Source organism: Cupressus sempervirens, chromosome 3 (assembly GCF_028749045.1).
Source record: "Cupressus sempervirens isolate cs-2001-9-10 chromosome 3, ASM2874904v1, whole genome shotgun sequence".
NCBI classification, from domain to species: Eukaryota; Viridiplantae; Streptophyta; class Pinopsida; order Cupressales; family Cupressaceae; genus Cupressus; species Cupressus sempervirens.
In genome coordinates this window covers 173,468,307-173,482,587 of record NC_143120.1, presented here as the reverse complement: position 1 = coordinate 173,482,587, position 14,281 = coordinate 173,468,307, and the positions used below count along the sequence as shown (strand labels likewise).

Genomic DNA, 14,281 nt, shown 5'->3' with positions numbered 1-14,281 from the left:
TTTTTGTTTATCCTTTATTTTATTTTAGTTTTTGAAAAGATTTGTTTGCCTTCATCCCTTGGTCATCCACATCCTCCATTTAATTTTTGACCACTCCAAGTAGGTCAAGTTTTTAATTATTCCCCTATAGGAGCTCCATTGATCACATCCTTATCTAACATCCCACCATTCTCTACACTTGTGAAGATGTTGCACATATAGGTTGTGTCCAATGTGGTTATGTCCACCTAATGTGCACCTGTAAAACCTCCTAACTACCATCATAGCTTTTCTAGGGTGTTAAGACTAGATAGAGTGAATTAGAGGGTGTCCCCTCTATTCTTCAAATATGAGTTCAAGTAGAGATAGGTCTCCCTAATTTTTTCCCAAAAAATCCTCTATTGGTTTTGTTCTTGTTCTTGTCTTGGAGAAATCTCTAACATCTCCCAAGTTTCTCATGGTTCCTTTTGCGAAGGTCGATAGGGAACCTTCTTAATCACCAACACTTGCATTACAGGATGTGCATGGGAATAACTAATAGGTAGTTTTGTACATGTTTTAACTTAACTATCTATATGCCCAACTACAGAAAATTGAATATATTATCTAGGTAATTCCTATTATGTGCATCATTTTACCCAATCAAAGAGCTCTCTTGGCTCTTGTAGTCATGGCATGAAAAATAGAATTTCCCAATAGAAAAGGATAAGTATCTCAACCTTTTGGACTAGTGAAAGTTTTAGGAAAAACCACCATACAGTCTTTCTTCTTAAATTTATAGGGAACATCAAGTTCATTCTCCTTCATTGTGACATTGAAGGATGCCTCTAAGAGAAATCCTTCTTGTCTCCCTTTCCATTTGTCAATGTTGTATTGAGGCAAGAGTGATTTTCTTTTTAAAGCTTCAACACTCTTTACTTTTTTCATAGGAAACCTGATGCTTGGATGTGACAAACTATTGGGTTCAAAAAATTGGTTTAGAGCATAACCCCAAGCATCCTTTCATGTTTTGTAGTTTCCTACTTGATGGTTTAATATTTTGAGAAGTATCAAGTGAACCCTTCCCACATGTTGTTATCTAATACTTGATAGAAACCCCCTTCATCCCAAATGAGGTATGAAAAACATTTTGATGACCAACTGCTAGAATCTCTCCACATAATTGCAAACCTACAAATGTAATAAGAAGAGAAAATCAGAGTAACACTACTTAAAGTCTCTCATTTGCAAGAAAATAATTCTTATCAAAGTTATCTCAAATAAACCAAGTGTCTATCAAAATCTACTTTTGATATCAATCATAGAGATGCTAATGAGACATTTTACATATAAAGCCATTAAATCCTAATTAAAGGGTTCAAAAAGAAAGGAAAGTAAAGGTTAGTACACCCAAAAAAAAAAAACCATCCATGTAATAACTACTTACTAAAATAGAATTCAAAATAATTGTAAGATTTTTTAGAGGACTAATTTGAACCTAAAATCATACCACATAGTAAACCAAAAATTTATTACAATCTAAGACATAGGTAGATATTACTAGGTGGCAAGTTGTCTCTAACAAAATATCTTGGGTCTATTCAAAGAGCCTTGAAACACCAACTTACAAACCTTGAGTATCAGTGCTTGCAATTGTTGTTCCATTTTAGCAGTAATTAGTATATTGAATGGACAATTGATACTTAACACTATACAAAATAGACAATTAACAAAATATTGACAATTAAACATCCAATTTGAACTTCATTCATACGAATATGTCATATACCTTTCAGTATGTGAGTCTTATCAAATTTGTGGTTATTTGAAATATTTTGACCTTATAGTTATAAGCACAAGTTCAACACATGATAAGATTTATGCATAGTTCTTAAGATTTTTTTATTTAAGATGATTTTTTGTTTTATTTATTATTTTAGAGATTTAGGAATCTTATATTATTTATTCTATTTTTTGTATTTTTATTAATTAAATGATAAATTTATATTGATTATTTTGATTATAAAATATTTTTTTTAAAAAAAAGTTCTATTGTCAATATTTTTTAAATTAATACAAATATATTTTATTTCATAAAAAATATTTTGTTTAGTATTCTAAAGATTTAGATATCTTATTAATTTTTTTATTTTTATTTTTGGTAAATGACCGAGACCTTTTTATTAAATATATATATACAAATCAATACAAAGTTTCTCCGTTCAAACACGAACTTGTAGGAAAGAATAGAGTAAGAAAACCTTTAGTCTTGTCGGAGACTTTCATCCTATACAAGTTTACAAAAAAAAGGGGCATACCCCAGTTTATTTTTATCATAAAAAAATGCATATACATGACTTTCTTCTCGTTGTAGAAGTACCAAGAAAGATCATATGTGTACTTTGTTTTTTGATGCTCTTTTCTTGGAGATACCACCGAGGTGATAGTTTCTGCCTTCCTTTACTTGATATACTGATACTAAAACTAATATGAAAAGCATTAGTAATAATAGGGAGTCAATTTTGACAATGCATTATCCCATTGATTTCTAATTTTTATCTAGTATTTACAAATTCAGTTTCCTTTTATTGATCATAATTAATAAATATTTTTAATTGTAAGAATTTTGGCTTAGGCTAGAATTCACCCAAGACCAAGGAACTCAAACACAAGCACAATTGTAGACCAAAGAGAGAGAGTATGATAAGAACAACAATATATTCATTCAATATGCCAATATACCACATCAAGAGTACACTAGGAGTGCCTATATATAAAGGCCTCTGGAGAGCTTCTAGAATGCATAGAAGTCAACATCATGATAAGTCATACAACCAAGCACATGTCCACCAGATATGGGTTATCCTCCATTAAGCACAGAAATAAGTGTGATGATGTGAGGATAAGCCTACAATGGTGCATCACGCAAATCAATGGTGTAGACAACATGTGCTAAATTAGGAGTATGAATCACTGCGTTGTCAACATGACAACTCAGTGAATGATGCAAACTCCAGTGTTGTAGACACCATGTGCTGAATTAGAGTTGTGTACTTCTGTGAGAATACACAAACTCCTAAGTGTCTCACCTAAATAAATAATAAAATAATCCATTAACCTAAGTAAACTTTAAGTAAGTGTAAATAGTAAATACTTATTTACACAAACATTAACTTTTAGCTAAAGATTTTTTAATCTTATGTTTCTTTTTTCTGATCATAGATTCATTGATTTATAGTTTTAGTTTAGGCATGTTAATACTCTTATCTTAGTTTAAGATAAGAAATATGGGTCAAAGATGGATGTACATAAAAGAAAAAAAGAAAAGAGGGCCAAAAAGTAGTGTTAGAAAGAAACCTGAGTCCAAACCTACAAGGGAAGGGGGGCAAAACGGGGAATATAATACTGACAAAAGAAACAAGGGAGAAACGCCTAGGATGCCAAAGGGAAAGAATGACCATAATTGAAGATGAGATTGCAGGGATACAAGAAATAGATGTCCTGTAGAGAAATATGAAGTTCCCTTGAGGAGAAACTTCCTTAAATTTGAAGATTTGATTAGTTTTATCTATCACTATAGAAACATTATCAAAACCAAACCAGGAATTAAGGATTCTATTCCATCTTTCTGGCTTATTATTGTCCCTAAATGCCATGGTTCAGGTTTCCAGGACATGAAAGATTGCTGCAACCATCTCCATTTTTATACTATTACACATACCAATAAACACAGGTTAAAGCAACTGATAATGAAATTTAGACAAGGATGCCATATTTATAAAATAAGCCAGAGTTGAAGGATCTAGAGGTTCTGAGAAATACAATGAGTGAATTTCATGATTGATTAAAAATTTCACCACCATGATTGCCTAATTTCCTTACTCGTTTCTGGTAATAATTAATGTTAAGAGCTTAAGGGTTGACATGTTGAGAAGAAATAAAGTGTGATAAAGTAATATTTAAGGTGAAAGATATTCAATATTAAGTCATGGATTTATTAGTCTTGATATTTTAATATATCTTCACCATCTGCTCCCTTATTTGCTAGATAATCTGCCTTTTGGTTGTCTTCTCGAAATATATGTTAAATTTTAGTTTCTTCTAAAAGGTCTAATAATTTTAATATCTCTTCTAGTTTTGAATTCAATACCCAATTTGGGGTTTTCCTTTTCCTTAATGCATTAAGTACGATTTGGGAACCCCCTTCTATTATTAGTTTCTTAATTCCTAAATTTATACTTAGTTGGAGTCCCTCTTGGAGGGCTTCTAATTCAACTAAATTATTCATTTGGATGCCTATAGGCTTTTCTCTTTTAATGGCCCATTTTCCAGTGTGCATATTAATGATACATCCTATTCCTTTTATTGTAGGATTTCCCCTAACTGCTCCTTTGAAATTCAATTTTGACCATCCTTTCGATGGAGGTTCCCATTTGTAATTTTCCCTAGCATTTTTATTGTTCTTATTGTATACTAGTGATGGGTTGATAAGTTTATTCCAATTTCACTTCGTTTCTCCATCCCATTCTGTGAAGGATCCTTCTTCTTTTACTATTTTCCTTAGATGATTATTCATGACTTATGTTAAACAAGCTTCTATTTTGTTAAGTAATGATGTTGTATTGAGTTCTTAATCACAAAAAAATATGCCTCTTCCTTTCCTTCAAGATCTCCCAGATAAGAATGGGGGCTTATGTTCCAAAGTTTTTCATAGATTTTAAACGAGCTACCATTCGATCATCCTATCATGTGACTCTCAAGGTTCCTAGATAGAGGGGATGTCTTGTTAATTTTTTGTCAGAGCCATTACCAATATTCTTTTGCATATGAACATTGGAATTATAGGTGATCTTTTGTCTCGCTTTCTTTTTTGCATAAATAACATCTCAAGGGTCCCTCGATTACTATTTTTCTAAGTCTATTTGTTGTTAGAATCCTCTTTTGAATTGTTTCCCAAAGGAAGATTCTTTCTTTAAGTAGGCATGTTGAATCTCAACAGAGTTTGAGAGGCATATTAATAGCCTCCCATCTTTGTGACTATATTATTAGATTATATCCTCTTTTAATGTTGTACCTTCCATCTTTGGAAGCTCTCCATATGAGTCTGTTTGTTCTATCTTTATGATTGACCTTTCACTAATGAAGTATTTCCTCAAAAGTATCCTTTTCTTCAAGATCCAGTTCTATATTATCCAAGGGTTTCGGAGATACTTGTAATTGCTAACCTTGGTACCCCATATATTTACTAATATGTTTTTTACATTGGTTGGGATGCTTAATCTATCTAGTGGGGAAGTTCATCTTATGAATCTTCCTAAAAAAGTGCTTCTTCTCCTTCCCCAATATCCCAAGTAGTATATTTACTGATAAGTGATTGACATTTTATTATAAAATTCCAACTTTCAGATCCTTTTGGTAAAACACACATTCTAAAAAGGGAAGTGGGATCTGTTACATTTCAATACTTATTGTATAGGATTTTTGCCCACTTTTGATCTTGTTCTTGATATATTCACCATACCAATTTAGCTCCCAATTCTTCGTTTTGCCAATTAAGGTTTTTTATACCTAAGCCCCCTAATTCCTTGGGCTTACAAATATTTTCCTATTTTATTAGGGCCATTTTGTTATGTTCGTCCATATCATTCCAAGAAAAACTTCTAAGCTTTCCTTCCAGACTTTTATTTACTTTTTTGGAAAGTGGGAGGCAAGACATTTGATATGTGGGAATTATTGATAGTACAACTTTGATTTTTGTAACTTTTCCTGCAATTATTGGCCATTTTTCTTTTCAACATCCTATTTTATTGTCAATTCTTTCTAGAATATTATTCCACCCTTTATTATGTCTTGTTCCATTTTCTAATTCTATACCCAAACATTTGCATGGAAATGATCCTTTTTTTATATCCTATAAGATTGCTTATCTTGTTTTCTATGTCAGACTCAGTATTAATGAAGAAAATTTCAGACTTGTCTATATTTAGTTTTTGACCAAAAGCTTCCATATATTGATGATGATGTTTTTGAAGTTTTGGGTTTCTACCAAGGAGCTTTCTCTTGGCAATATTGTATCGTGAGCAAACGATTGGGTGAGTTATGTTGGGAATATTTTCTATGACAGTAATACCTTTAATTTTACCTTCTGTCTATGTGCTTTTAATTTCTCTCTCAAATGCTTTTGCTATAACGATAAATAGGAATGGAGATAAACTATCTCCTTGTCTTATACCTCTAGAGATGTTGAAATAGGCTTCTAGAGTTCCATTTATGAGGAGTGAGACTTTGGGAGTTGATATACATTTAAAAATGATATTTGATCCATTGGTTTCCAATGTTTTACATAAGAATATCCAATCCACCATTTCATATGCTTTATATATATCCAATTTCATAAACATACCCGCCTCTTTATTCTTGGTTACAAAGTGTAACATTTCTTGAATAACAATTATACCATCTAAAATGGATCTTTCTAGTACAAAGCCTATTTGTTCCTTTAATATGAGTTTGGGAAGTATTAATTTTAGACGTTGAGCTAAGTCTTTTGAGAGAATTTTATATATGGTGTTACAAAGGGCTATAGGTCTAAAATCCCTAGGAACTTTCGAATCAACTTTTTTGGGTATAAGAGCTAAGAAAGTATGATTGATCTTTGTTAATATCGATTAGCCATTTCTAGATGCTTCTATAGCTTCCCAAAGGTTTATTTTAAGAATATCCCAACATTTTTGGTAAAAGAAAGCATCAAAGCCATCTAGCCTTGGTGATTTATCTAGATTCAGGCTGAATAGTGCAGACTTGACTTCTTCTAAGGATATCAGGTTATTGAGTAATTTATTCTCTTCTATAGAGACCAGTTTTAGAATTGTTTCTAACATCTTTTCTTGAGCTTTCCTATTAGTTTTGATCCTTATTTTTAATTTATTTTTTTTCATATCTGAATTAGGGTTTTAGGCCCTCTTTATTGTATTTTCACCTCCTTACGAGTCTTTTCTTTCTTGCCCATTAATTGACACATTGTAAATTTTTTAGTTGATCGTAGGAGCACTTTGTAGCATAGATTTTTTTAGCATTGATTATATAGATTCAATGATTCCTTCTCATTGGTTCTCATGCAATATTGTAGGTTGTTTGCTTTTATGTTGTGTCTAGCCTTCATTTAAGTTATATTCCTTATTGCATGTTCGAATCTCAATACTTGTAATTACAGGTCTTTGTTTGTATCCTTATGCTTTTGCAGAAAATAGGTAAAGTTTAGGTTTTCCTTTCAAAGCAAAAGATTATGGGTCCTTGCATAGAAATACTTTTGTAATTGCATGCTTGTCTGGGTATTGTGAATCATTCATATTGTGGGCAATTTGTGTTGATATAATTAAAGTTACATAGAAATCATTGGTGTATCACCTCATTTAGGTTTAATATTCATTATTTTCATTCACTTCTTATCCATTTTCCTGTATACAATACGTTTTTAGGTGATCAATATTTAGGAACCGACCGAATCTGAAGATTTGTCTCTCATTTTAGGACAACCCACCACCCGAGAGAGTTTCTTTGTTTCAATATGATAGCTAGATTTGCATCTTGCTATATGTGCAATCCTGATTGACAACAATGCCAAAACTAAAACTTCCTAAAAAATAGAAGAAACAAATAAAGCAAACTTCTAAAAATAGAAAGTTGTCCAAATTAATTCAAATCAAATGCAACTTTTGTCTCTTGAACCTTCTAAGAATTTTGATGGCTTTCAAACATTGTCATGATCATGATTTTCCTAATTAACTTTGATGTCCACTTGAAAACTCTATCCCCAAACTATCCACAATTGGAGACTAAAATCCCTAAAACAAATGAATTTGGGGGTCCCATTTACATTCGACCATATGTGAAAATGTCACAACACAACCCATCTATAGTATTAATTATAGCCTTAACCTAACCCTACTGTTTATACAACCCTAAACTCCCTAGACATTTCCAATTCTTGTATTATATCCCAAAAATTTATGACAAGTACCGTGTCAAAGACCTTTTTAATTTCCAAATCTTTACTAAAAACACTTGTATACTACAATCTAGAGATCCAATACTGACATCCAAGATACATATTTTGAAATATTTTAAATAAATCTAATTTAAAATTATTTATTATAGTTTTTCATCTAAAATTCCTTTTCTCCACTAAATTTTATTTTTAAGAAATCCATAAAACTTGTGGAGTAAAATGGCATCAAATTTTTTGACCAATCCCTACATGAGAAAGGAGGGTTTAAACGTGTCAAATGGATTAGGGTTTAAACACGTCAAATGTATTTGGGGTCACCATTTACATGAGATCGTATGTGAAAACGTCACAACACAACCCATTTATAGTATTAATTATAGCCTTAACCTACCCCCACTGTTTATAAGACCTTTTTAATTTCCAAATCTATACTAAAAACACTTGTATAGTACAATCTAGAGATCCAATAATAACATCCAAGATACATCTTTTCAAATCTTTTAAATAAATATAATTTAAAATTATTTACAATAGTTTTTAAATCTAAAATTACTTTTCTCCACTAAATGAGCGTTTAAACGGGTCAAATGGATTAGGGTTTCGGAAGCCTGAACGCTCCCCAGTTTCACTTTTAATTATCATTTCGTCACGAGCTTACAATATTTTGGCGTTTCGATCGAGCCCCGTCAGACGTGAAAAAAAAAATTCTAATCAAGCCTCCCGATTTGGTAAGCATTTTCTTCGCTGGTTCAGAATGTTATTTGTATATATTTATCAAATTTGATGTTCAAAAGGCTATACGGTAAACCGTAATCGGTGTGTTCATAGCCCCAATCTTGCGTTGTTTCACTGAATGGCTTTCCCTCTTGATCAATTTCTATATATTCATTATACCCAAGATCCTAAAACATTCGTGTCGAAATATGTAAAGGGGTCATCAGATATCCTTATGCAACTGGCTGTTAGATTCTTGATTTCTATTGTGCATCCCTTCTGCCTCCTTCCATGGACTAACGAGTTTTATAAACAGGCATATTCTTCTGTGGTCCTTGTTATTCTAGATTTCTTAAATTTTCTTCAATGATGCCCTAGGTACTGTGCTTAGGGGACTTTGTATGGGTGGGTAAATCAAGTGCATATGTCAATTCTGTAAAAAAACATTTGGACACAGATTGTATCAGTCAGAATATCTCTTAAAGGGTAATTCTCTCGTCAATTTGTTTGGTTTATCTTTACAGCATGTATCGGTAAGTTGATTTCAGAAAACACCTTTAATCAAGAGTTGAAGTCAACCATTAGTAGCACAATTTTGAACACAGACTTAACTGAATCTCTTATGGTCATGCCCTTAGTAACGTTTTTATATAATTTACAACGCAATCAATTGCACGGGCAGCCGTTTTTTAATGCTTGACGTTTTCATCGATTTTAATATTTGTTACACTGTGATGCTACTGTGAATGCAATAGTTGAATAGTTTTGATGTAAAATAATTAGAATGCTATGTAGATGGTTCTCTTATAATTTGTTGGAGCAGCAGTATTATGCCATGAAACATTTATATCTTACGGCAATATGTATTTTAAGATTTCTATGGATATTTACATTCTTCACAGTAGTTGCAGAGGAACATTTTTGTAGACAATAGTTGTTCATACCTTTTCTTTTTGTAGCTATTTACTTTGACATTTTTGGGAGTATATCGCTTAGTGAATCATCTGAATTTTATTTAGTCCCCATCTTGAACTCCCTCTAAGATATATAAGATTCTTGTGAATATATGTTATATTGAACATTTTTATATTTTATTTTGACAATATTTATCAATGAGTTGCAATTATTACATAAATCTATCTACATGTTGTGTAATAACCTCATTCTAAAACTAAACATAAAGTTAGCACAAGTTAGAGTTTGGATTTGGATATCTCATCAATTCAACAAATGAACATGCATACAATCCATGCCTATAATATAATGCATACTCATTATATGATCAGGAATAGACAAAATTCACCAACATTTTCATCATTTGTCATGAAGATCAAGGATCAAACATATTACGCTGTTACTTGATTTGTCAGGATAGTTCTGGTCACACTAATCTGCTTTCCCCATTGTTGCTATTTTTGATGGAGGATGGTAGGATTACTATGCAAGGGCACAGAATTAGCCTACAGGGAGGCTCCGTCAAAATTCTTATCCATTTTGGGACCCTTCTGTCATGTGACCAAATTACTCTGTCTCTCCCTTCACAAATGCCCTAACCTACATAAGCATTTGAGAAAAATAGAGGATCAGACTTATCAATACATGGCCAAAGCATTAACAGTAGATTAAGAATTGAGCACTATTGTTTACTCAGATAATATGAACTGTTTCTCTGGTTGTAGTCATATGAAATCACTGATAAATAATTACGGATCAGATTACCAGATAGCTTGTTTGGTATTTAAAATACACTATTCCTTCACAAACTCTTTATCCTACATAAGAATTAGAGAAATACAGATAACCAGACTTATCCATACATGGTTTAAGCATTAACAGTAGATTAAGAATTTAACGCTATTGCTACTCAGATAACGTAAATTGATTATCTGATTATAGTCATTTGAAATCACTGATAAATTAATAGTAAATATGAATCAGATTACAGAGTGCTATTTGGTACTTAAGATACAGTATCTCATATTTATATTTTTTTTATCATTTTTCATGATACTTTTCCAAATGTGCTCTGAGAATGAAGTACATACAGACTGTGATATTTCTTCCAGCAGTATTGGATCTGCTGTCTAAGTAACCAGTGATCCAAAACAATATAAGATAAGAATTTGTTGACATCTGATGGTGATGAGGGAGTGTATTCAATTTCCCTTATGTATCTTGCAAGATCCAAGGGTTGTATCATTTGAATGTTTAAGGAACATGTCACTTCTAATTGTATCTCTCCATAACATGAGCAGATTAGTTTCTTATTTAAATTGCATCTCTTCACGATACGCATCACATCTTTTATAATTAATGGTTATTTGTCAACCTTTGCCCATTGCTGACATTTATTAATCAGATTGCACATATATATGTGATCACTGATCATCCAATTTAGCATTTTGCTTATTGTAGTCAAGTGCTTCTTTAGAGTGGCGATAGACTTGAATGAACTGTTCATTGATGACTGATCTTCTTTATCTTACTTTATTTGGTCTACTGTCAAACTATGAGGGTAACTGATATCCTTTCCTGAGTGTAATCTTATCAATACTAATTCCATTTAGTCGTCTTCACTGTCAAATAGATCACTTTTAAGTAGATCAATTGTTCATATAGTCATCTCAAGTTAAATCTAGCTCATGACACGTTGACATTTAATATTTCCTTGCTATACTTAGTTTTACTATTATATATAATTGTTTTATATTTCATATCTCTTGCTCTTTTTTTTATTTGTACTTTTCAGTTCAATATCTTTTCTCTCTCTCTCTCTCTCTCTCTCTCTCTCTCTCTCTATATTCTTTTGTATTCCTTTATTTTGTGTTTTTGTTTATGTTTTTCCTCTTATTGTCAGCTGTTTGATCCTTGACCTCCTTCATTGATATTTGTATGTGCTTATTCATGCAAATTTTTAATAGATTCTTATAATAATAATGCTGGATCATGTAGAATGATCCAAAATGTTGATTTTGTTGATAATTCAATGCTGTATAGTCCAGACAAAGTTGTTAAAAAAAAGATAGTTGTCAAGGATCAGCTAAAGTTTAGTAAATTCATTTTATACAAATATTTTAGTGGTTGATAAGTGTGGAAGTTGGTTATATATGTGCCCTTCTTAATATCACTTTGTTGTTAGTTCCTAGGCCCTGTTCAAAGGTATCATGTCTCCAGATTGTTGGAAATTTATGGGCCTACACTTGTTCTTAATGATATACCCTTAATTTTATTTGTTTCTCATGTATATCCTAGCAGGAAACCATGGATACTGGTGTGAAGATGGCAGTTGTGGTCAAGGTCATTGGCCGTACTGGATCAAGAGGTCAAGTTACACAGGTTCGAGTGAAATTTCTGGATGACCCGAATCGTCTCATTATGCGAAATGTGAAAGGTCCTGTCAGAGAAGGTGACGTCCTTACTCTGCTGGAATCTGAAAGAGAAGCAAGGAGATTACGGTGACATTGTTTTTTCGCATTCATGGATTTGGACTATGGATTAGCTTGCAATACTATTTTTCCTTTTTTTTGGCTTGAAGAGAGGTAACAGAGTATTGTCGGGGTTTATTGCAAAGTTTTGTACTGGTTTGGTATATTGGACAGTAGTCATAATTTGTTGGCTACTCTTTATTGATTTGAATCAAGCATACATTGATCTGTGATCACGGCGTTCTCTTGATGAATCATTTACCTTTAAATTATTTTTGGCTTTAATTTTTCTGGCTATTTATTATTATTTGTTTTCAAACTTAATTGGACAGTAGTCATAATTTGTTGGCTACTCTTTATTGATTTGAATCAAGCATACATTGATCTGTGATCACGGCATTCTCTCGATGAATCATTTACCTTTAAATTTCTTTTGGCTTTAATTTTTCTGGCTATTTATTATTATTTGTTTTCAAACTTAATTATTTGCATATCAAATATGCATACAGATTACAGCAATAGTAAGTTTTGTGCTTTTGAGGTGTTTTTGGCCTGACATACCTGTACAACTATCCTTCTAATAATACCGTTCCATATTATTGGTTTTTGGATATCAGTCCATTGCCTTTATTACACTTTTCTAATTTTAAAAAATTGTTCACATTGTTAATCTTTCTGAACTTGATAATACATTGCTCTCATGAGTATCACTCAGATGCAATGAGTGCTGAGTGTTACCATTCATTCTCATGAGAGATGGATTCTTCTGAGCTACTACTCGGGAAATGTGGGTCAAGAATTCAAATTGAAAATTACAATTTTCATTCCAGATAACATTATCAAATAAATTACTCTACCAAAAATATTGAGCACCTTGCCAAAATGATTTATAAGACTTCTATACTCTTTAATTGGGTCGGCTAAGATGTTTATTTTGAGCCATCTGATATCTAGGTATCTGAATGATATCACAGGTGCTTTTTACCTTGTCATTTGAATGCTTTTGTCAACATGGTCTTCCTTGTACATCATAGCTAGGTTTGAATGAGATTCAAAATCATGATTTTTGACCATTATGAAGATGACTGGTTATCGTATTGATGTTCAGATATTTGTAACTGCAAATTTTGAAGCTTGTCTTTGAAAATTAATATTTTATGTAACATTATGGAAGCTCTTGCATGGTTTCATTGATATCTAAAAAGTTCCACTTGATATTAGTATTTGCTCCTCTGAATTGTTTGCATGTATCACAGAAAGCATCAATTTTTGGCAACATGCATTTGACAACTGGGCAGGCTATATTTTTCTGTCTTAATAAAAGTGGTGACTACTGTCATTATGTGTAAGGACTTGCAAAATTTCTTTCAGCATGTGTTTGACCATAACAAAACAGCGTGGCAAGTGTCATATGCAAGGGGACTAGCAGTGGCACACATTTTTGCTCTTTTTATCTGCTTGCAAAAACATTATAAAATTGGCTTATCTACACTGGTGTGCCAGTTATGTGATTCCTTTTGATGTTAAGAGGATTTTTTTTTATCAATAAAAGGTTACTCTCAATATTTTATTTAAATTTTAACTTATCTGTAGAAGTGCAGGCACTGGGGAAAGAACGGGGAAGAAAATCCCCTGTCTAGCCTTGTCCTGTATGTTTGTGCTTACATTTGCCTCTTATCTGTAAAAGCGGACTTTTGAGAGGGCCATACCTTCTCTTACATGTTAACTGCAAATATTACATCCAATATGATAGCATCTAAATTTTACTTGAAGGCTTCGAAAAAACAATTTTTTTCTTACATTCATTGATAGTAACAATATAAAGTAACATACTATAAATCAAATCTTAGTTGGCATCAGACTGGTTTGATGCTGATACTGTTAACCTGCGTACTCCCTTATGAGTAAGATCATTGTTAATACACATTTAGGATTGTAAAATAAGATGTAATTTGAAAGTAACATATTATTAATCAAATCTTACTTTGGCATCAGGTTAAAATAAAAGTCGCTTTGGAGTATTTAATATATCTTAAAAATGTTAGCCATCAGTTACTTCCAATAATATTAAGGATTAAACTAGTGATATGTCACAATTAGTTAATATGATAACAACAAACTCAATCTAAAATGTTTGTAACCTTTGAGCTCGGATGAGTAAAGGATTTTACTTATT

General features: G+C 31.9%; 1 pseudogene across 1 annotated transcript; it reads left to right on the top strand.

Annotated features, from left to right (window-relative positions):
• Positions 1-8,534: 8,534 nt before the first annotated feature.
• LOC149565339 (small ribosomal subunit protein eS28 pseudogene) lies at positions 8,535-12,377 on the top strand (annotated as a pseudogene). Its single transcript, XR_016362034.1, has 2 exons — positions 8,535-8,694; positions 11,936-12,377. The product of XR_016362034.1 is annotated as a small ribosomal subunit protein eS28 pseudogene (transcript).
• Positions 12,378-14,281: the final 1,904 nt, after the last annotated feature.